At 37.4% G+C, this 22,993-nt stretch overlaps 1 protein-coding gene and 1 pseudogene across 1 annotated transcript in view; both read left to right on the forward strand.

Annotated features, from left to right (window-relative positions):
• CHSY3 (chondroitin sulfate synthase 3) overlaps nt 1-22,993 on the forward strand; it is a 293,319-nt gene that overhangs the window by 235,442 nt on the left and 34,884 nt on the right. The window lies entirely within an intron of this gene.
• On the forward strand, nt 4,291-6,570 carry LOC105511887 (annotated as a pseudogene).

Genomic DNA, 22,993 nt, shown 5'->3' on the forward strand with positions numbered 1-22,993 from the left:
AGAAATAAGTAAAATCCATTATTATTTTGCTTATATAATTGTTTAGAGACTGTATATAACCAATAAACCAAAATTTAAAATGTTAATTTTCCTTTTGTTTTTCCAGATATTTATTGAAGGCCCTTCATTTCCTAGGCATTATGCCATGTGTTTAAAGTTCACTAAGAAAAGTCCCAGACCCTTGCATTCACTAAAACCGTTAAAGGAAACAAGCAAAGTGTTTAAGACAAATGCTGGATATTTAAGGTGTAAATTGGATACAGTGGAAATCCAGAAGAGGTTATCTACCATAGCTAAATAGGAGTCAGAGTGAGAAAGGCTTCACCAAGGAGGTAATGCTTGATTTTAATTTTAATACAGGAAGATATTAAGCCAGCTAGAGAAGTGGAGTGGTTGCCAGAGGTAGAGAAGTGGGAAAAGGTCCAGGCAGAAGGAATAAGTCACTCTAAGACAAAAATCAGCATAATGTATTTGGGAAACTGTAAGTAGTTTGGTAAAACTGGGATGTACTGCGCATGGATGGTTGCAAAGGAACCCAAGGGACAGTCATGAAGGCTGATACCAAGGAGCTTTGAGTAACTGAAATTTTGAGGCAGGGAGTGATATAAGTGGATTTTAACTCTGGCAGCTGTACAGCAGATGGAGTTGAGACAGAAGAGAGTGGACCCATTTCAAAAGCTACTGAAATAGTCCAGGCATGAGCTGATGAGATACAGACCTAAGCACTGGCAGGAATAATGGAAAGAAAATAATAGTTTAAGATTTCTCTAGAAATTAAAAAGACAGGACTTTATTCACTCCTGAGTCATTCAACAAGAAGGTAATCATATTAAGCAGAGATTTTAATTACCAGTAGATTTGAATCAGAATCTCATTCTTTGTAACAGTTGAGCCACAAAATTTTTCACAATTCTTTCCTGAAAGAAATTAAATATTGTTTTGATTTTTTAATTTTTGTGTTATTTTATCCACCAGTATTCCTGGTGGATACAATATAAAGATTTATTTAAAATATAAAGCATATAATACCTGTTCTTGGACTCACCGCCCATCCCAAGAACCAGATCATCATCAATAAGTGAGTCTGTTTACTTCTTCCCTATTTTAATCTCAGGTTCTCAAAGCTCAATAAGACTTAAAAGGCCTCATGTGCCTTCAAAATTGTTAGGGGTTTCTTGTGTCCGCTGGCTCCAAACAATATCAAATGTTCAAAATTGTTTCCTACCTTTGTTCTTTCTGTATTTTCCCTTACATATAAATCTCTAGTCTTCCGAGAGAACCAAGAAAAAAAAATCACTCCTCTCAATATATTGTCTTTTACTATTTAAAAATGAGACATTTATGGATGAAAGAAAATTAGATTCCTTAGATGTTTTGTAGACTCTGTTTGCACATCTCCGGGAATGGAAATCTTGTATCCTGTCATTTTCCATGCTATTTAATACACCCAAAATACATCTTCCTACAACTCTTTTCCCTTATCAGTCCTGTGGAACCACACAGAAAATATTCACTTCTTTTCTGACAGCTCATCAGGTATGTGAAGATTATTATGACCCTCTAAGTTTTCTATTTTCTAGCTACATATCTGAGTATTTTCAGTATATCTTCTTGGTTTTAAATCATGTTGCCATCCTGATCCTTTTTCCCTGAAGCACTAGTTATATATATTGGTTAAAAGCTTAAATGACAATGGGCATAATACAAATGTGTGAGTTTAACTGAGGGTATATCAGAAATGTTGCACATGAAACATCTGAGAATGTCTTCTCTTTCATTAAAAGATATACTCTCATTTACTTATTAACATGTATCTAGATCAATTGTTTATTTTCCTACTTTTATGAGAGTCAACAGTAAAAGGATATATTAACTTAAATCTTAGATATAAAATTTAAATATTTTTCTCTTAAATATTCCGTGTGAAAAAAGCAACAGAACAAACATGATGATCAAGATCCTGAAAATTTGGCTATGGTGTGAGAAGGAAGATAGTTGTTTACAGTAGCAACTGTAACATCTGGGGAGAGTTTATACCCAATTTTAAGAGTCAAGAATGTTGCCGTATGGCAATGTGGACCCAACATTGTTACAACTTACAAGCCAGCTGGAAGTCTGTTTTTGGTTTTTGTTTTTTGTTTGTTTGTTTGTTTGTTTGTTTGTTTGTTTTTTGGTTTTTTGATGTGAAATTTTTTTATTTGTAAATTTGGTAGCCAATTGAAAGAAGGAAGGAAATGAGAGAGAGAGAGAGGAGAGAGAGAGAGATAGAGAAAGAGAGAGAGAAAGAGAACTCTGTATGTTAATATTGTGCTAGCCAAAAAATACAAACACAAAATACAAAAAAAAATAATAATTCAAACAAAATTTCTGTAGAGCAGACATAGCAATTTTGTAACTCTTGCTTACCAATCCCTGCTACAGATATTGTTTAAGAATAGAAGCTCCTTGGGCAGAAGCCTGGAGCAAAAGAGGCACAGCTGGGCTAAGGAGGCCATTCGAGGGCTGAGCCAGCCACCAGGAACCAGGACAATATCTAGCCAACCAAGGACACATCTCCTCAGGCATCTAAGGGCAGGCTGTGACCAGAGGTAGGCGTAGGCTGTCAGCAAGGTAGGTCATACAGGGTAGGCGGGCTTTACCCAAAATGTCGGTGAAGCAAGCCTGGAAGGACCACAGGGCCACAAGATTCTGGTGATGGGCGTGGCTTAGATGTAGGGAACTCAGAGGCCAGCCAGCTAGTGGGAAATGTGAAACTGAAGCCAGTTAAATGGCAGGGGGTGGACTACAGGCAAGAAGGTTAGATAGAAAGCTGACACTAGAAGAATGGCAGAGAGCCAAGACTGCTGAACTTTTATCCTAGAGTACATTTCATTCTTTATGCCCAGAAGCAGTATTGGCTCAAGAGCTAAAATGAGGCTGGGAATTGGCAAGGATGATATAAAGATAATTGAGGCCACATAGAGAATAAACCCTTAATCTGATTTAGCAATCAGCAAAATATTGCTAAAGTCGTGATAAATTATGAGATAAGAATATATTAACTGAAGAGCTCATACTGTTCCAGTAGGTTGGACCCAAATCCCTTTTGTTAAAGTAGAGCACTGATGAGACTATTAAAAATAATATAGTCATGTGTCCCTTAAGTGAATGCATCATTCTGAGAATATGTTCTGAGAAATGCATTTTTGGTGAATTCATCATTTGTGTGGTTATCATAGAGTGTATTTATGCAAATATAGATGGTATAACCTACTATGCACATAGGCTATATTGTATAGCCTATTGCTCCTCAGGGCTATACACCTGTATAGCAAGTTACTGTACTGAATACTATAGGCAACGGTAAGGCAAAGGAAAGTATCTAAATGTAGAAAAGTTAATTTGTTGCACTACAACATTACAACAATTATATCACTAGACAATAAAAATGTTTCAGCTCCATGATAATTTTACGAGACCACTGACCACATATGCAGTCCATCATTGATTGAAACATCATCTAAAACATCAGTTCAGCCAAGGGTAGAAAATGGCCCAAGGAGGTCTGTTGAGCAAGACACATTGGAATGAACCTTGAAGACAGAAGTAGAAATTACAACAGGTGATTGTTTTTTCTCATCATATGAAGTTCGGAAGCTCAGGGCAAGCAGTGTGGGCTCTGTCACACTTTAGCAGGATATGAAGTCTATGCGAGCTCCAGATTAGAGTATGTATGATAACTTTACATCTTTGTCACTCATAAAAGAGGAGAAAAACACTTTGTTAAAAGATGGAACAAAAGCAATTTTTTGAGAATAGGAGCTGCTTTATTTTAAGTTAAAATTCTTTTCTTCTGTGCTGCTAATTAGAACATGTGGCTGCCCTCTTGGGATTTTACAACATAAAATCAAAACCATACAGTTCCACTCTGAATACTCTACCTTTAAAATATGGTGAAGAATATTCATAATAATCATTAGAGCTGCCATTATAATAGGTATTGATTATTGTGGAGAAATTAGAAACAAAAGCAAATATTTTTAAGGCTTCTACAATATTAGATTGCTTACTAGTATGATTTTAAAACAAATTTTTAGCCAATTATTTTGTTAATAATAGCTTACCTCGAATAATAGATCTTACCTCAAAAGTAGAACCACTGCCTACTACAGCTAAATTTGGCTATCAAGTGCAGTGACGGAATTTTGAAGCATTTTTTTAAAAATTCCTATAATGGCTCATGGAATATTGTGACACTTTTTGGGATTCATGTGTCTTTGCAATCCATGCCATGACTATATGCAAGCAAACATGTCTAAAGGACCTTCAGTTGGTATTGATCTTAGCACTACCAACTGTTGTGTGGGTATTTTCTGGCATGAACAAATAGAGATAATTGCCAGTGATCAGGGAAGCAGAACCACTCCAAGCTATGTCATCTTCACTGATACTGAATGATTGATCAGTGATGCCGCAAAGAATCAAGTTGCAGTGAATCCCTAAGCACATGGTTTTTGATGCCAAGTGTCTGACTGGATGGACATTTGATGATGCTGTTGTCCAGTCTAATATGAAGCATCACCCCTTCGTAGTAGTGAATGAGCCCAAGGTCCAAGTAGACTACAAGGGAGAGACAAAAAGCTTCTACCCAGAGGAAGTGTTCTTTATGGTTCAGATAAAGATGAAGGAAATTGCAGAAACCTACCTTGGAAAGACTGTTACCAATGCTGTAGTCACAGTGCCAGCTTACTTTAATAACTCTCAGCAACAGGCTGCCAAAGATGCTGGAACAATTGTTAGTCTCAGTGTACTTAGAATTATCAGTAAGCCAACCGCTGCTGCTACTGCTTATAGATAAAAAGGTTGGAGCTGAAAGAAACATGCTGATCTTTGACCTGGGAGGTGGCCCTTTTGATGTATCAGTCCTCATCGTTTAGAATGGAATATCTGACATTATATCTACAGCCATAGTCACCCACTTGGGTGGAGAAGACTTTGACAACTGAATGGTCAACCATTTTATTACTGAGTTCATGCACAAGCACAAGCACAAGCACAGGCAGGACATCAGTGAGAACAAAAGAACTGTCCGATGCCTCCATACTTCTTGTGAATGTGCTATGCATACTGTCTCTTCCAGCACCCCGGCCAGTATTGAGATCTGTTTTCTCTGTGCAGGAATTGACTTCATTACCTCCGTTGCCCATGCCTTATTTGAAGAATTGAATGCTTACCTGTTCCATGGCACTCTAGACTCAATAGAGAAAGTCCTTGGAAATGCCTAACTAGACATGTCACAGGTCCATGTTATTGTCCTGGTTCATGGTTCTCTTTGGATCCCCAATGTTTAGCAGTTTATCCAAGACTTCTTTGATGAAAATGAGCTGAATGAGTATCATGCCTGATGAGGCTGTTGCTTATGGTACAACTGTCCAGGCAGCCATCCTATCTGAAAGCAAATCTGAAAATGTTCAAGATATGCTGCTCTTGGTTGTCAATTCCTCTTTTTCTTGGTATTGAAACTGCTGGTAGAGTCATGACTGTCCTCATTAAGCATAATCCCACCATTCCTGCCAAGCAGACATAGACCTCATTATGTACTTTGACAACCAGCGTGGTGTGTTTATTTAGATTTATCAAGGAGAGAGTGCCATGACTAAGGACAACAACCTGCTTGGCAAGTTTGAACTCACAGTCATTCCTCCTGCGTCCCATGGTGTTCCTTTGATTTAAGTCACTTTTGATATTGATGCCAATGGCATCCTCAGTGTCTCTTCTGTGGCCCAGAGTAAGTAAAGGAGAACAAAGTTATTATCACTAATGACAAGGGCCATTTGAGCAAGGAAGACATTGAATGTATGGTCCAGGAAGCTGAGAAATACAGAGCTAAAGATGAGAAGCAGAAGGACAAGATGTCATCCAAGAATTCAGTTGAATGCTATGTATTCATCATGAAAGCAGCTGCTGAAGATGAGAAACTTCAAGGCAAGATTAACATTGAGCACAAACAGAAGATTCTTGATAAGGGTATTAAAATTATCAATGGCTGGATAAGAATCAGATGCAGAAGAAGGAAGAATTTCAACATCAAAGTCTGGAGAAAGTCTGCAGTCACATAATTACCAAGCTGTACCAGAGTACAGGAGGCACACCAGGAGGAATGTCTGGGGGATTCCCTGATGGTGGAGCTCCTCTCTCTGCTGGAACTTCTCCAGGGCCCCCATTGAAGAGGTTGACTAAGTCAACCCGAATATAGATGTCGCATTGTTCCACACAGTTAAAACATTGAAGGACTCAAATTTGTAGCAAATTCTGTGGCTGTCTTAAAGTTGAGCTGCTATAGTTAACTACCAACCAGTCTCAATACTTGAATATGGAACATGTGCACAGGGGAGGTACATAACATTGCACTTTATAAGTACTGTATTGTAACTGGAAAATGTAATGTCTTAAAAAAACTGTATTTAAAATTGGCACCAAAAAATTCTATAATAATATGGTTTCCACATAACCAGACTAGCAGTCAGTATCTACTGAGGAGATGGGGGTCTTCATAGAGTACTTTGAAACTCACGAGTGTACATATGCACTGATTATCAGAGAATCCATGGTCTTCACCTTAATAGCTGCCTTAGTGAGTGCTCAGTGGTATTGAAAGGACCAAGCCTCAGAAAACAGGGCAGAGTCAGGATCCCATATGGATGAACTTGAAGATTTCCCTTAATCAGAACACAGGAGATGGTGAAAAGGAGGAGCGAGCCAGAGGAAAGGGAGCCACCTCTAAAGAGACATTAATAATGTATCTGCTACTCATTCTTCATTCTGTCTTCTATAAGAGTATGGAAGTATATTATGGCTTTATTTAACACGTTGATCTATTGTTAATGCTATCTTCTCATGAAAGTGCGTTGCTGGCATTTCAGTATATCTATTCCAAAATATAAATCCATAATTACAACAGACAATTTTGTGTGTGTGGATAAAAGCCTACTGATTGCCTTACCCATAAAGAGCTAGCTAGTTATCTCTCCAGACTATTTCTTTCGTTTGATCATTATCACAACTTGTCTAATAGAAGTAGTTTGAGTTCATCATTTGAAATAGAAAGGCAATAACCCTCCAGAGTAGGTTGTGATTACAAGGCATACTGTTGAATTTACTAGGAAAAAGAAGCAGACCATGAGACAAAGGGATTTTTAAAAGCCACTAAGGGACCAGAGTTCTAAGACAGGCCAAATTAATCTATGCTATTTGAATTGAAATATATGAATCTACATAGTAAGTGCTATTTTGTATCTGGCTTCTTTCACTCAAAATTATGTTTGCCCTCATCTGTGTTGTTGCATGGAGCAGTGGTTTGCTCATTCTCTTGATGTATTCATTCATTCTACTGGTTGATATTTGGGCCATTTCTAATTCAGGGTTATTGCTACTATTGGGGCCATTGCATACTGTCACTACTTTGAAAATTGTTGGACGTGTCTTTTGGTGAACATATGTATATTTATTTTACATACCAAGGAGTAGAAATCATATCCATAGGGTGTGTGTGTGTGCATATATATATATATATATATGTATTCAGCTATATTGGGTACTTCCAAACTATTTTCCAAAGTAGTTGAATCAATTGTATACTTTTACTGAGTGCATATGAAGGTATTACTTTATATTCAGGAAAAAGTAAATATTAAACTTCAGAGTGGCAAACTTCAGCTTTACAATGCTATCTTCGTTTTATTAAGTCGCTCAATCTGAGGGTGTCTAGAGATTGATTGTAATGATTTGCGGGTAGCCTTAGATTTCTATGCTTAAAGGGTTTAAGAGGTGTTTCTTCTATAAATATATCTTTCCAAGCAGAAAATATTCACAAGTATTTCCATGTTTACCAATTAGAAACCATGTAATGACTTTTAATATAAATAATAGTACTTTAGAATGCAGAAAAATCTTCCTAAAACTCCAAGTGGAGCAAGGTGGCTGACTCCAGTTTCCTGGTACTTATCCCCCTCCCCCTCAAAAAGTACTAAACAACAAATATATGGTTATTTGCTGGATACAAAATCAACTCACAAAAATCAGTAGCATTTCTAAACACTAATATACACTATCAAGTAAAAAAAAATTTTATTTACAATAGCTGCATAAAAGTCAGGTATCTAGGAATAAATTTAACCAATGAAATAAAAGATATCTACACTAAAAACTATGAAACATTGATGAAAGAAATTGAAGAAGGCACAATTAAGTGGAAAGAAACCCCACGTTCATAGGTTGGAAGAAATAATATTGTTAAAATGTCCATACTACCTCTAGGAAACTACAGATTCAATATAATTCTTATCAAAATACCAATGAAACTCTGCAGAGAAATGGAAAAAAAAATCTTAATTTTTTATGGAACTAAAGACACCAAATAAATAGCCAAAGCAATCGTGAGAAAAAAGAACAAAGCTGGAGTCATCACACTGCCTGACTTCAAAATACAGTACTGTAATATAGTAATATAGTAATACAGTAATATAGTAATCAAATGTATTAGGCCCTTCTCTCATTGCTATAAAGAAATATCTGAGACAGGGTGACTTATAAAGAAGAAAGGTTTAATTGGCTCACAGTTCTGCAGGCTGTAAGCCAATTACAAAGAAGCATGATGCTGGCATTTGCTTGGCTTCTGGGGAGGCCTCAGGAAACTTACAATCATGATGGAAGGAAAAGGAGGAACCGGTACTTCACATGGCTGGTGCAGGAGGAAGAGAGAGGGAAGGGCAGTGCTACACACATTTAAACAACAAGATCTTATGACAACTCACTCACTATCATCAGAACAGCACCAGGGGGCTGGTGCTAAACCATTCATGAGAAACCAGTTACACAATCCAGTAACCTCCCACCAGCCTCCATCTGCAACACTGGGGATTACAATTGAATGTGAGATTTGGGTGGAGACACATATCCAAACCATAACATCAAAACTACTGTGGTGCTGGCATAAAAACAGATAAATAAACCAATGGAACATAATAAAGCACCCAAACATAGTTCATAGAGCTATGTCTAACTGATTTTTGACAAAGGTGCCAAGAAGACACGTTGGGGAAGAGATAGTATCTTCAATAAATGTTACTGGGAAAATTGGATATCCACATGCAGAAGAATGAGGCTATACCACTACCTCTCACCATACACAAAATCAACACAAATTCTAGACTTTAAGGAGAATATTAAAGACTTAAATGTAAAACCTGAAATGATGAAACTACAAGAAGGGAAAATGCTTTATGGCATTGGCCTGGGCAAGAGTTTTTAAACCAAGACCTCAAATATGCAGGCAGTAAAAACAAAAACAGACAAATGAGATTACATCAAACTAAAAAGCTTTTGCACAGCAAAGGAAACAATAAAGTAAGGAGACAATGTAGAGAATGGGAGAAAAATATTTGCAAACTATACATCTGACAGTGGGTTAATATCCAGAATATATAAGGAATTTAAACAACAGTGAAGAAACTAAATTACCCCATCAAGGAAATGGACAAATGATATTAATAGATATTTCTAAAAGAAGACATACCAATGACCAGTGAATACATGAAAAAAAAAATGTTCAATATCACTAATCATCAAGGAAATGCAAATCAATACCACCATGAGATACTATCTCATTCCAGTTAGAATAGCTATCATTAAAAAGACAAGAGAAAAGTATTGGCAAAGATATGGAGAAAAGGCAACATTTAAACATTGTTGGTGGTACTGTAAATTAGTATGTCCATTATGGATAACAGTATGGAGATTCCTCAAAAAATTAAAAATAGAACTATCATATGACCCAGCAATCCCACTCTTTAGTATATATCCAAAGGAAATATAATCAGTATGTTGAAGATACATCTACACTCCCATGTTTATTGTAGCACTATTTGTAATAGTCAAGATATACAATCAACCTGTGTCCAACAATAGATTAATGGTTAAAGAAAATGTAATATATATATATATATATGTATATATATATACACACACACACACACACACACACAATGTAATATTATCTAACCATAAAAAAGAATGAAATCCTTCATGTTGCCAGGTGATGGTTGAATCAGGAGGATATTGTGTTGAGTGAAATAAGCAAGATATAGTAATACAAATACTGCATGATCTCACTCATATGTGGAAACTTAAAAAAAATGATGTTATGAAACATACCAGAGAGTAGATCAGTGATTACCAGAGACTGGAGAGGGAAGGGAGAGGAAGGGGGAGAGGCTGGTTAATAGGCAGAAGTTACAATTAGATAGGAAAAATATGTTCTTGTATTCTATTGTATAGTAGAATTAACCATCACTAAATGGTTAACAGTAAGATATTATATATTATGAAATACAGAAGATAGGCTTTTTAAAATATTATCTTCGCAAAGAAATGATAAATGCATTTATCATTAAGGTAATGGATACTAAATATCCTGATTTCATTATACGTACATATTGAAACATCAAATTGTACCCCGTGGATATCTACAATTATAGTGTGTTAATTAAAAAAAAAAACAAGCATTTTAATTATATTATCATTAAGGTAATGGATACCACATACCCTGATTTCATCATTATATGTACATATTGAAACATTAAATTGTACCCCATGAATATCTACAATTATAGTGTGTTAATTTAAAAAAAAAAAACAAGCATTTTAATTATATTATCATTAAGGTAACGGATACTAAATACCCTGATTTCATCATTATACGTACATATTGAAACATTAAATTGTACCCCATGAATATCTACAATTATAGTGTGTTAATTTAAAAAAAAAACAAGCATTTTCATTTGTTTTTTGTTTTGTTTTGTTTTTTGAGACAGAGTTTCGTTCTTGTCGCCCAGGCTGGAGTGCAATGGCGGGATCTCGGCTCACTGCAACCTCCACCTCCAGGGTGCAAGTGATTCTCCTGCCTCAGCCTCCCCAGTAGCTGGGATTACAGGTGCCTGCCACCATGCCCAGCTAATTTTGTAGTTTTAGTAGAGATGGGGTTTCACCACATTGGCCTGGCTGGTCACGAACTCCTGACCTTAAGTGATCTGCCTTCCTCAGCCTCCCAAAATGTTGGGATTACAGGCATGAGCCACCGTGCCAGGCCTTCATATGTTTTTATCTCATGGCAGTACTGCTTACCTTGTTTCCACATGATATATCTGAGATCCAAAGAAGTTAAAAGGTTAAAGCATTTGTATAAATAGCATCGTTCCATATCAGATCTTGGACTATGATCTAGATGTGAAGGCTGCCAGCCATGATATCATTCTTCATGGATACAGATGTAGAATTATGAGCCAAAGTCTTTAAAGCATATGTGAATTGTGATTGTATCAACTGAGCTTTATTCCAAGTAGTCATTCCCACTGCTGATTTGCATCGTTGCTTTATGTTAGTTAATACGTTTGTTTCCTTTTATAAAAAATTAGAAATTGAGTCAACGAAAGATTAAATGCCTGCCTTAAAATTATGAGAAAATGACATTCCTTTTATGAACTTCCAGTTAAAGATGTCTTCAACTTCTGTAACATCAAGCATTTTAACAGCCTATGTGTATTAGGCCATTCTTACATTGCTATAAAGGAATACCTATGACTGGATAATTTATAAAGAAAAGAAATTTTATTGGCTCCTGATTCTGTAGGGTATAGAGGAAGCATGGCGCTGGGCATCTGCTCAGCTTTTAATGAGGCCTCAGGGAGCTTACAATCTGGCAGTAGGCAAAGTGGGAGCTTGCATGTCACATGGAAAAGCAGGAATGAGAGCGAGTAGGGGGAAGATAATACACACTTTTATTTGATTTCATTTTTTGCTTTTTACAATTTTTACCTTTATGTTGACAAGTAATTTTTTAAACCTCAAGTTTAGGGGTACATGTGCAGGTTTGTTATACAGGTAAACCTATGTCATGGGGGGTTGTTGTACAGATTATTTTGTTACCCAAGTATTAACCTCAGCAACCATAGTTATTTTTCCTGATCTCCTCCCTCCTCCCAACCTCCATCCTCCTGGAGGGTGCTGTTTCCCTCTGTGTGTACATGTGTTCTCATCACTGTTCCCCGTTTTTGTTGTTTTCCTGTATATGTACATGTGTTCTCATCATCTTGCTCCCACTTATAAGTGAGAACATGTGTTATTTGGTTTTCTGTTCCTGCATTATTTTGCTAAGGATAGTGGTCTCCATCTCCGTTCATGTTCCTGCAAAGTACATGATCCCATTCTTTTTATGGCTGCATAGTATTCCATGGTGTATATGTACCATATTTTCTTTATCAGTCTATCATTTGTGGGAACTTAGGTTGATTCCATGTCTTTAGCATTGTGAATAGTGCTGCAATGAACACATGCATGTGTCTTTATGATAGAATGATTTGTATTCATTTGGGTATATACTCAGTAATGGGATTGCTGGGTAGAATGGTAGCTCTGCTTTCAGATCTCTGATGAATCACCACACTGTTTTCCACAATGGTTAAAACTAATTTACACTCCCACCAATAGTGTATAAATGTTTCTTTTTCTCCTCAACCTGGCCAGCACCTCTCATTTTTTGGTATTTTGTTAATAGCCATTCTGACTGGTGTGAGATGGTATTTCACTGTGGTTTTGATTTGCATTTCTCTAATGATCAGTGATGTTGTTGAGCTTTCTTACATGCTTATTGGTTATATGTGTGTCTTCTTTTGAAAAGTGTCTGTTCATGTTCTTTGCCCACTTTTTAATGGGGTTGTTTCGTTTTTTCATTGTAAATTTGTTTAAGTTCCTTATAGATGCTGGATATTCGAACTTTGTCAGATGCATAAATTGAAAAAAATTATCTCCTATTCTCTAGGTTGTCTGGTAACTCTGTTGGTAGTTTCCTTTGCTGTGTGGAGTTTTTAGTTTAATTGTATCCCATTTATCAATCTTGCTTTGATTGCCATTGCTTTTGGCATCTTCATTATGAAATCTTTGCCTGTTCATATGTCCAGAATGGTGTTGCCTAGGTTACCTTCCAGGGTTTTAATAGCTTTGTGTTTTACATTTAAGTCTTTAATCCATCTTGAGTTGATTTGTATATATGTTGTAAGGAAGTGGTCCAGTTTCTATCTTCCTCATATGGCTAGCCAGTTATCTCAGCACCATTTATTGATGTGTCCGTTACCCAATTCCAAAGCTGCTTCCACATTTTCAGGTATCTTTATGGCAAGATCCCACTCCTTGGTACCAATTTCTGTATTAGGCTGTTCTTGCATTGCTATAAAGAAATAGCTGCAACTGGGTAATTTATAGAGAAAAAAAATTTAATTGGCTCATGGTTCTGCAGGTTGCACAGGAAGCATAGTACCAACATCTGCTTCTGGGGAGGCCTCTGTAAACTTATAATTATGGCAGAAGGCAAAGTAGGAGCAAGAGAGAGTGGGGGGAGGGGAGTTGCCACACACTTTTGAAAGACCAGATCTTGTGTGAACTCAGAGCAAGAGCTCACTGTCACAAAGACAGCACCAAGTTGTAAGGGGTCTGCCTCCATGATCCAAACACCTGCCACTAGGCCCCACCTCCAGCATTGGGGATTAAAATTCAACATGAGATTTGGGCAGGGACAAACATCCAAACTATATCAACATATGGTGGCAACCCATTATGAGAGATTATTATATTAAATGAGACTGAGTATCTAAAGAGTGAGAATTTCATTACTGACTAAAATTCTGGTATAACAAGGGTCAGCTACCTTTCTCAGAATTGGACAGATTTGCCACTGTGCATTTATTGGTTAAAAACACCAGTATCTGTATACAAGTTTCTTTAATGAAATGTAAAATTACAGTAATTTTTAAAATATGAATTATGCTTGAAAATTTTATTCAGCCATTAAAATGATGTTTATAAACTATTTGAAATAGCTAGTTTTAAAAGTAGACTAAGAAATTTCATATGTCTTATGATCACAACTATGTACAAATACATACAAAAAAACTGAAAGTAAGTATATAAAAATGATGGCTCTCATGTGATTTTAGATCAGGGGTGTATTTGACAACTTTTAAAATATTTTCCAAATTTTGTAAAGTATTTATTACTTTTTTTCACAAAGAATGAAAAATAACTTTATTAGAAACTTTGACTACAAGCAAGAGAGACAAATGGATAGAATTTTTCAGCAGTAAACAGAAAATACACACTGTATTCCAACAACAGAGGGGGAAAATGAATAGCAAAGTTTTAGGCCTAACAATATCATTAATTTTATGAAAGCAGAAATTCAACAGGTCATATCTTTTAGGACACTAAAATGGCAGTAAAAATTATAAATTGTAATGAACAAGTAATATCTGGCCGCACACAAATTTTGTTTAATTAATTTATAAAATAAATAAAAAGTCCAACAAACTACTTTTGTGAGGTCAAAGTATTTATTACTTTAAAATGAAAAAATGTAAATAGAAATACTATTGTACTAGAGAAATCATTTAAAATATTGATAAGTAGAGCTGTGTTCAACCAACCAGTATTAATTAATAAAAACATGAACACATCTGAATATATACTATTGATTAAAATTTTATGATTATATGATATTTAGGCCTGAAGCAGTCTCAAAAGGATTACTTTCCATCATGGTGCTAAAGTACTGTAAACTTTTATGTTAAGTGTGCTAACTTACAGGATGAATTACTAAGGACATTATCGCCGATGTCCTTGCTAATGAAGGACACATTCAAAATAGTACAGGATCTGCTCCAATGGTTAATACCATATATTTTCCTTCTTTTCAGAATCTCTATGAAGGAATAAAACTTGCACTTATATTTGCTTCTTCCTATGAGTTTTATGTGACTTTATGATTTCATAAAATATTTTTATGTGCCCTAGAGAAATAATACAATATTTCTTAAAAGAAATCATGTGTTTGTGTGGATCTGCCTGTCCATTACCTTTAGATCTAGTTGAAACATCACACCAAGTTTGTTTTAGAGCATGACAACTAACGCAGGAACGTTGTACAAGCTCATAGGGTCTGAAAAAAAAAAAAGGAACTCTGTAGTTCAGCATCATTAAGAACCACAAGGATATTTTGTGGGGAATATGGGTGTCATATTTCTGTGATAGGTTATACATTTGGAATGTGGACGCTGATTTGTTGTGATCCACTAAGGTACTGCAGCTCCTTACAGATACACTTTTAAGTTTTGTAGCTCAGAAAATAAAACTCAAAAATTACACTTTCAATACTGGTAACTTTGCCAAATGTCATTATTATGAGCCCCCAAATGCCACTTTTGGTGAGCAAATTGAAGCATGCTTGACAAAAGTCGTTTGCCTTCTGATTGTTAGTGTGGGATAGAAGATCCAGTGAAGGGCATGAACTTCAGAAAGCAAGTACTGACATGTTCAAATCATTCTTTCACACATCCATTCAACAAATAGTTATTGACTCTGTGCCAGGTGCTAATCTCAGTGCTGGGAACGTGGCTGTTGTATTAGCCTGTTCTCATGCTGCTATGAAGATATACCCGAGCCTGAGTAATTTATAAAGAAAAGAGGCTTGACTGACTTGCAGTTCAGCACGGCCGGGTAAGCCTCAGGAAACTTACAATCATGGAAGAAGGGGAAGCACACGTCCTCCTTCACATGGTGGCAGGAAGAAGTGCCAAGCAAACAGAGAAAGCCCCTTATAAAATCATCAAATCTTATGAGAACTCACTCAGTATGATGAGAACAGCATGGGGATAACCGCCCCCATGATTCAGTTACCTCCCACCGTGTCCCTCCCATGATACATGGGGATTATGAGGTTACAATTCCGGATGAGATTTGGGTGGGAAAACACAGCCTAACCCTATTAGCTGTGAACAAAACAAGCAAAATTCATCCCCTCACAGTGCTTGCATTCATCAACGCTGTCATTGTAGATACATCTCAGAAGTTTTTAATTTCTTTGAGAACATATCTATGCCAGGCACTAGGTGCCCAACATTATTCAAAATTTAATTCGGAGACACCTGCATCAGAATCACTTGAGACACATTTTAAAAATCAGAATTGGACTCTTAAGAAAACGTCTGAAAATCTGCATTTTTGACAAGCACCCCAGCTGCATCTTCACAAAGTTTAAAAACCACTGTTCCAACTTTAACGTCTAATATTTATTATAAGGAAAAAATAATAGCAAAATATTTGAAGCCAAAGTAATTTGCAAACCTTCTGACCATAACCAAAATTGTTGACTTTCCATAAAAGCTGTGGTCTTCCCATTCTAACACTCTGTATTTAGTAAGAAACAGCTGCAGACTGACTATATTAATGATTTCCAAAACACATATTGAAAAATTAAATAAAATATGCTTCACATGTTTTGATTCGCTACTAACTTTCATCATTTCTCTTCTTCCTGTAATTTTTGTAGATATTTTTGTGTTGACTTTTTGCCTTCACCACAGAGCATTTAAAACTTTTCCTATCAGTTTTGTGGGGGTGAGTAAGAGGGCAAGAGTTATTTAAGCTTCTAATCAGTGCTCTCTTGCTAAAATTGAGGGTAAATAAATAATTAAAATTCACATATGGAATACCTATAATTAAAACTATACATACAGCAATAGACACAAGTTTCCTTTAAAAGCAACAGATAAAAGAATCACAGCTGTTGTTAAAAGCTGTTTTGCAAGGAAATATGAAGTAAGCTTGACTGATATTTAATGCCCTTGGAACATCTGTAAAATGGCCTTCTTTCAGTTTTTGGTAATTTTTGAAAACTGAAGAAATTATTACAAACCATTTGCTAGCCTAAGCAGCACTAGTTTTATAAAATTATTACTTCTGTGTACATCATCTCTATAGCCCCAGTCAAATCAATGGCATGTTACATAAAAGCAACTACTGATAGGCTAGGTGCAGCGGCTCACACCTGGAATCAATCCCAGCACTTGAGGAAGCTGAGGCGGGCAGAACACTTGAAGTCAGGAGTTCGAGACCAGCCTGGCCAAAGCAGTGAAACCTTGCCTCTACTAAAAATACAAAAATTAGCTGGGTGTGGTGGTGCACACCTGTGGTCCTGGCTACTTGGGAGGCTGAGTCCCAAACCTTTGAGAATCGCTTGAGTCTGGAAGGCAGAGGTTGCAGTGAGACAGTGAGCAGCGATCACACCACTGCACTCCAGCCTGGGCACCTGGGCAACAGAGTGAGACTCTAAAATACAATTTTTTTAGAAAGCAACTATTGATAAATGAAAGAGGTTTCCTATTTTTATTGCCCCAGCCTGGAAAATTACCATTCTTGAGAAAAAAACATGGGACATAATTCACCAACTGCTTAAAACTACATAAATTTGTTGCCTTTGTATACCCTTCTCCTAGCCATTCTGACCTCTGATGTGCTCTCAAAACATCATTCTCCCTTCAGCCTTTAAGTTTTGCAAGTCGAGTTTTCTTACCTGCTTATAAATACCTTCTCCTATTATCTCTCTTCCCATTTTTTGCACCTTTGATCCTTTAAATCTCAGCGTATAATCTCCAATCTGGGAAGCCTTTTCTCATTGCCCCAACAGATAGTTCCTTTTTAATTTACAGCTCTTTGAAGGCAGGATTCTACTTCAGCATGCATCACACTGTGCTTCCTCTTGCCGTCTCCTCTGCAAGTGCCACAGCTGGTCTTGATCATCATGGAACCCCCATTGTGAGCACTGCTGCCAAGCCTCTGTTGGGTCCTAGAGTTTAGAGTTTGCAAACTACTGCTTCTTGGCAAGCTCTTAGTTTTATTTACTTGGTTCATTGTTCATTTGTTTGTTTGTTTTTGTAATCAGTACTTAAACATGAGGAAATTGCACATACCATAGCAATTTGGATTTCTGGCTGTTATTTGTTTGTTTAAGACAGAGTCTTATGCTGTTGCCCAGGGTGGGGTGCAGTGACAAGATCTTGGCTCACTGCAACCTCCACCTCTTGGTTCAAGCGATTCTCTGGCCTCAGCCTCCCGAGTAGCTGGGACTACAGGTGCACGCCACCACACCCAGCTACTTTTCGTACTTTTAGTAGAGACAGGGTTTCACCATATTTGTCAGGCTGATCTTGTACTCCTGACCTCAGGTGATCCACCCACCTCAGCCTCCCAAAGTGCTGGGATTACAGGTGGTGAGCCACCATGGCTGGCCCTGGCTGTTTTTAAAAATCGCAAGATATGCTAACATCAGTCCCAAAAGACAAGAATTTTTTTTTTTTTTTTTGAGACAGAGTCTCGCTCTGTCACCCGGGCTGGAGTGCAGTGGCCGGATCTCAGCTCACTGCAAGCTCTGCCTCCCGGGTTTACGCCATTCTCCTGCCTCAGCCTCCCGAGTAGCTGGGACTACAGACGCCGCCACCTCGCCCGGCTAGCTTTTTGTATTTTTTAGTAGAGACGGGGTTTCACCGTGTTAGCCAGGATGGTCTCGATCTCCTGACCTCGTGATCCGCCCGTCTCGGCCTCCCAAAGTGCTGGGATTACAGGCTTGAGCCACCGCGCCCGGCTGAGCCACCGCGCCCGGCTAGATTTAAGGAATAGCTCTTCCTGTCACATAAGACAAATAACTTTTCACTTAATCTCCTTCAACTTTTTGCCCCCACCTCTGGAGTATTAGAATGTATGTGTCCCACTTGCTGATTTAAATTTCACATGCCTTGGAATGGACGAGACAAAACATTGTCATAGCTAATCCAGTATTATCTTAAACTATCTCAGTGAACCATCCCATGATCTTATTTTCTCCCGTTCAGAAAGACTCAGTGCCTTCTTAAATGCCACGTTTTTCTGTGTCTATCCATCCAGCGTTGTGATTATTCATTTGCAATTATTCATATGTGTCTAGACATTATTAAATTGTTGGGCTGAGAGTGTGTCTTCTTCAATTCTGGTGGTTATGTAGTGCATAGTGGATGTTCATTAATAGTAATATGTTAATTAACTTTGACATGGAGGTGCTTATATTTTGTTGCTGTGTGAATCTCAGATGAAATTCTTTTCTATTCAATATTGTATTGTAAGAGGAGAAATTAATGTTATTGTTAGGAGTATGAGGTAACTACAATATAACTACTAAGGGAGTTAAAGATCTTCCTAGGAAGGTAGAGTGTTGGATAGAGACTGGCAAACCCTGTGTGACTAAAACTTTAACTTGCATCCAGATCATCTGGGGATTTTGTTAAACTACAGCTTCTGATTCACTAGGTTTGGGGTGGGGCCTGAGAGTCTTCATTTCTAACATACTCTATGATGATGCCCATATGGACACCTCGAACAGCAACTCCAACAGGTTTGATTCTACAGTAGAGAACTTGGTGTTGGTTAAGTGGTAGACTGCTACTCCCTGGGACATATTGTAATCTGAAGATGAGGTCTGTAGGAGGCATTTCCTAGAGTTAACTTTGGTTTTAATTCTTCAGCATGCCAAGAAAACTGAGTGCTGGATTCTGGATAGATAGCTTGTAATGGGCCAGCAGATTTTCTTTATAGTAAACGTGGGACCTTTACATATTTAGGAAGCCCCATTTGGGGAAAAAATATGTGCACATAAAAGAAGGCCCTTGGATTTCAGTTCAAGGGCAAGCCATCTGGCCCTCTTTTTGTGCAGTAATCAGGCTAATAGTGCTAGTGGCTTTGTTGGAGAAAGCATAGAATGGTACTTTAAATCTGTTCAAGGCCCTATTTTTAGAATCTGGCAGCACAGGAATGGAGTGTTTATTTCATGTTTAATGCAACCTTCCACTTCAAACTGGAAACGTTTCTTTTCCTTTACTGAGTTTCTATCAAGTCTCCCAAGAAACACTGCCAGCTTTGCATATCCCTATCCTCTAAGATGATTAACTGTTTAAAATTGAAAAGCCTTGAAGATGCAAATCCTGCCACAGGCTCCTCGTGGGGTAAAATGACAACTCAAATAAAATGTTTCCAGATGGTTTAGGCATTATGTTCTTTATATCCTCAAAGCAAGGGAGGGATCCTAAGCTGGACGAGTTGGTAAAAAGTCATATTGAGGAACATTTAGCAGCTTCTTTTTCAGAAGCTGAAGAAGGCCACTGCATAGTTCCTGGAGTGGCATACATTAGTGAGATTCTATTAAGCAGCTGTTCAGCTCTAGTAAGAGCTGTCTCAGTAGAAGGGTAGGATGGCTTGTATAGTCTTGTTTTTTAATCATTATACATTTCTAATCTATTTTGCAATCTCAAAACGTTTTCTTAACCTGACAGTTTAGTGTTTGGAGCAGCTGTATCTGCTAATCCAAATCAATAGATCTTATGGTATGATCTTACCTCTATTAGTAATATTGAGTTTTTATAGAAAAGAACTGTCAGATTACTTCTCATAGCATATACTATCTGGAGTAATTTTTTCCCCTGAACAACTTAGTTACTTCTCTTTCTGACAATCACTTAAAGTATATCCTCCACCTTTTAAAGGGACACGATCAACTTACTGCTTATTTCTAACTTGTAGTCACAAAATCCATAAAAATTTTGTTGCTTCAAAATAGAATGAGAGAGGAGTATGGATTCTGAGCAGGTGTCAGGCTGTTTATTTGGTTTCCCCCATTTTGTGCAAGGCATTTCATCATCTACGCCACCTTAATGCCAAGGTACACTTGTCATCTGTTAAATACACACATTTAGTATTTAAATAGCAATTTGCATTTTCAAAGTGTTTTGTCAACTATTAATTAGCATTTCTTCACAGCATACCTGTGAGATGGGTCAATATCACCATTTTACAGATCAGAAAAGTGGAATGACAAAGGCTAAGTGATTTGAATGAAGGAATATAACAAGTCAAAGGCAGCCAAGGATGGATTTGTGGCACCATCCTGGGAGTTTAAACATATTATGCTCTCTGAGCATCTACACCCTTCCACTCAGTGCTCAAAGAGGGCTTAATATTAGTAAAGACACAGATTTGCTTAAGCAGCAGATAAATTACTAGGGTTTAAGTGATTACTACATGGACTAGATTGACTATGGGCAAGCAAGCTGCATCCTACAGACAGCTACTGGCTGAAACCATAGGATCAGGCTTTTTGACACCCATCTCTATGACAACAGCATGGAAACTTTTTTTTTTACCAGCAAGGAAACACTTTTTATTGAGTGTCCATTCTGTGTGAAGACTCTCTTGGAATCTACAAATATCATTGTTGTGGCAGCTGTAAGGATATACTGTCATTCTTAATTTGTAAATTAAGAAGCTGAGGTTAAATTCCTTTTCTAAATCACTTGACTGGTTTGAGGTGAGGCTTCGATCCAAACCCAGGTTTATGAATGTGTACTTACTTGTGGTCCCCAAATGTTCACATGTTGAGGTTAAGTATCAATCTAGACCAGAGAGCCACAGAGAGTTGACTTCTCTCTCTCATTATTATCGGTGACTCAGGTAAAGTTACAGACAGCAAGCACGTCATGTTTTAAAAACGGTGAAGTTAATAGAGTAAATGTTAGTTAAGAGAATAATGATTTACTGTGTTTTTAAAAGGCCAAAACAATGAGCCAAATCCGGTGCTCAGATACTCAGGCCATACCTGGAGTGCTGTTATGTGTTTACTTTTGGTTATTATACCTTAATAGGACTACAATCCAGTAGAAACATATTTAAAGGAGAGAGACTAGGGTGCTAATAGGAACTATTTAGGCTGCCTAGCAGCAGACCTAAGTGACCCAAGCTATCTATGACATGAAGACATGTCATATGGAAGAAGGAATAAAACCTGAGTTTGGCAATGTTAGATGTTAAAATTAATACCAGTAGCTAAGATTTAAAGGACCAAAGATTTTCGCTTAGTAGAGAAAAATTTTCTATGGGTCACATCTGTCTAAAAAAGAAGTCAACTGAACAGAGAGGTACTGAATCCCAATCATCATGTTACCTCAAAGGAGTCCCGATCCAGACCCCAAGAGAGGGTTCTTGAATTTCATGCAAGAAAGAATTTGAGGTGAATCCATAGGGTAAAGTGAAGGCAAGTTTATTTAAAAAGTAAAAGAATAAAAGAATGACTGCTCCATAGGCTGAACAGTGGCATGCGCCACTCGTTGCCCATTTTTATGGTTATTTCTTGACTATGTGCTAAACAAGGGGTGGATTATTCATGAGTTTTCCAAGAAAGGGGTGGGAACTTCCCAGAACTGAGGATTTCTCCCCTTTGTAGACCATATATGGTAACTTCTGGATGCTGCCATGACATCTATAAAGTGGCATGGCACTGATGGGAGTGTCTTTTAGCATGCTATTGCATTATAATTTTGGATAAAAAGCTGTGGGGATGACCAGAGGTCACTCTTGTTGCCATCTTGGTTTTGATGGGTTTTGTCCAGCTTCTTTACTGCAACCTGTTTTATCAGCAAGGTCTTTATACCTGTATCTTGTGCTGATCTCCTATCTCATCCTGGGACTTAGAATGGCTAACTTACTGGGAATGCAGTTCAGCAGGTCTCAGCCTTATTTTACCCAGCCCCTATTCAAGATGGAGTCACTCTGGTTCACAAACACCTCTGACAATCAAAGTTGTCTGGCTGGTGTGGTGAGTGGCAGGAGCACGCCTCTGAAGCCAGGCATGCCAGAGTTTGAATTTCAGCTCTACCATTGCACTGCTCTGAAAGAACAATGGCAGAGTTGCTCTATCCTGTTTTTAAAGAAGCAAGTAACATCTAGCTATGCCCTATGTTAAGTTTCCTAGAGTACTTCCTAGCCAACAAGCGGTACCCGGCAAATACTTAATGTCAATTTCCCAGTTCAAAGAGATCAAATAAAATGCATTTAACATCAAATGTGGGTCTAGACAAGATGTGTTTTAAAGTGCCCAACATTGTGCTCTGGACAGTCTTTGATTCTAAGTCAGGAGCAGCCATTAAACAAGGGGGAATGAATTTTCTAAGTGGTGACCTTTTATAAAGGAAAGTATAGGTGAGCTGAAAGCTTATCCCAGAGTTTTTGCAGCAAGTTTCTGAAAAGCATTACTTAAGTATGAACAGAAAAA

Source organism: Colobus angolensis, unplaced genomic scaffold (assembly GCF_000951035.1).
Source record: "Colobus angolensis palliatus isolate OR3802 unplaced genomic scaffold, Cang.pa_1.0 Scaffold206, whole genome shotgun sequence".
Taxonomy (NCBI): Eukaryota; Metazoa; Chordata; class Mammalia; order Primates; family Cercopithecidae; genus Colobus; species Colobus angolensis.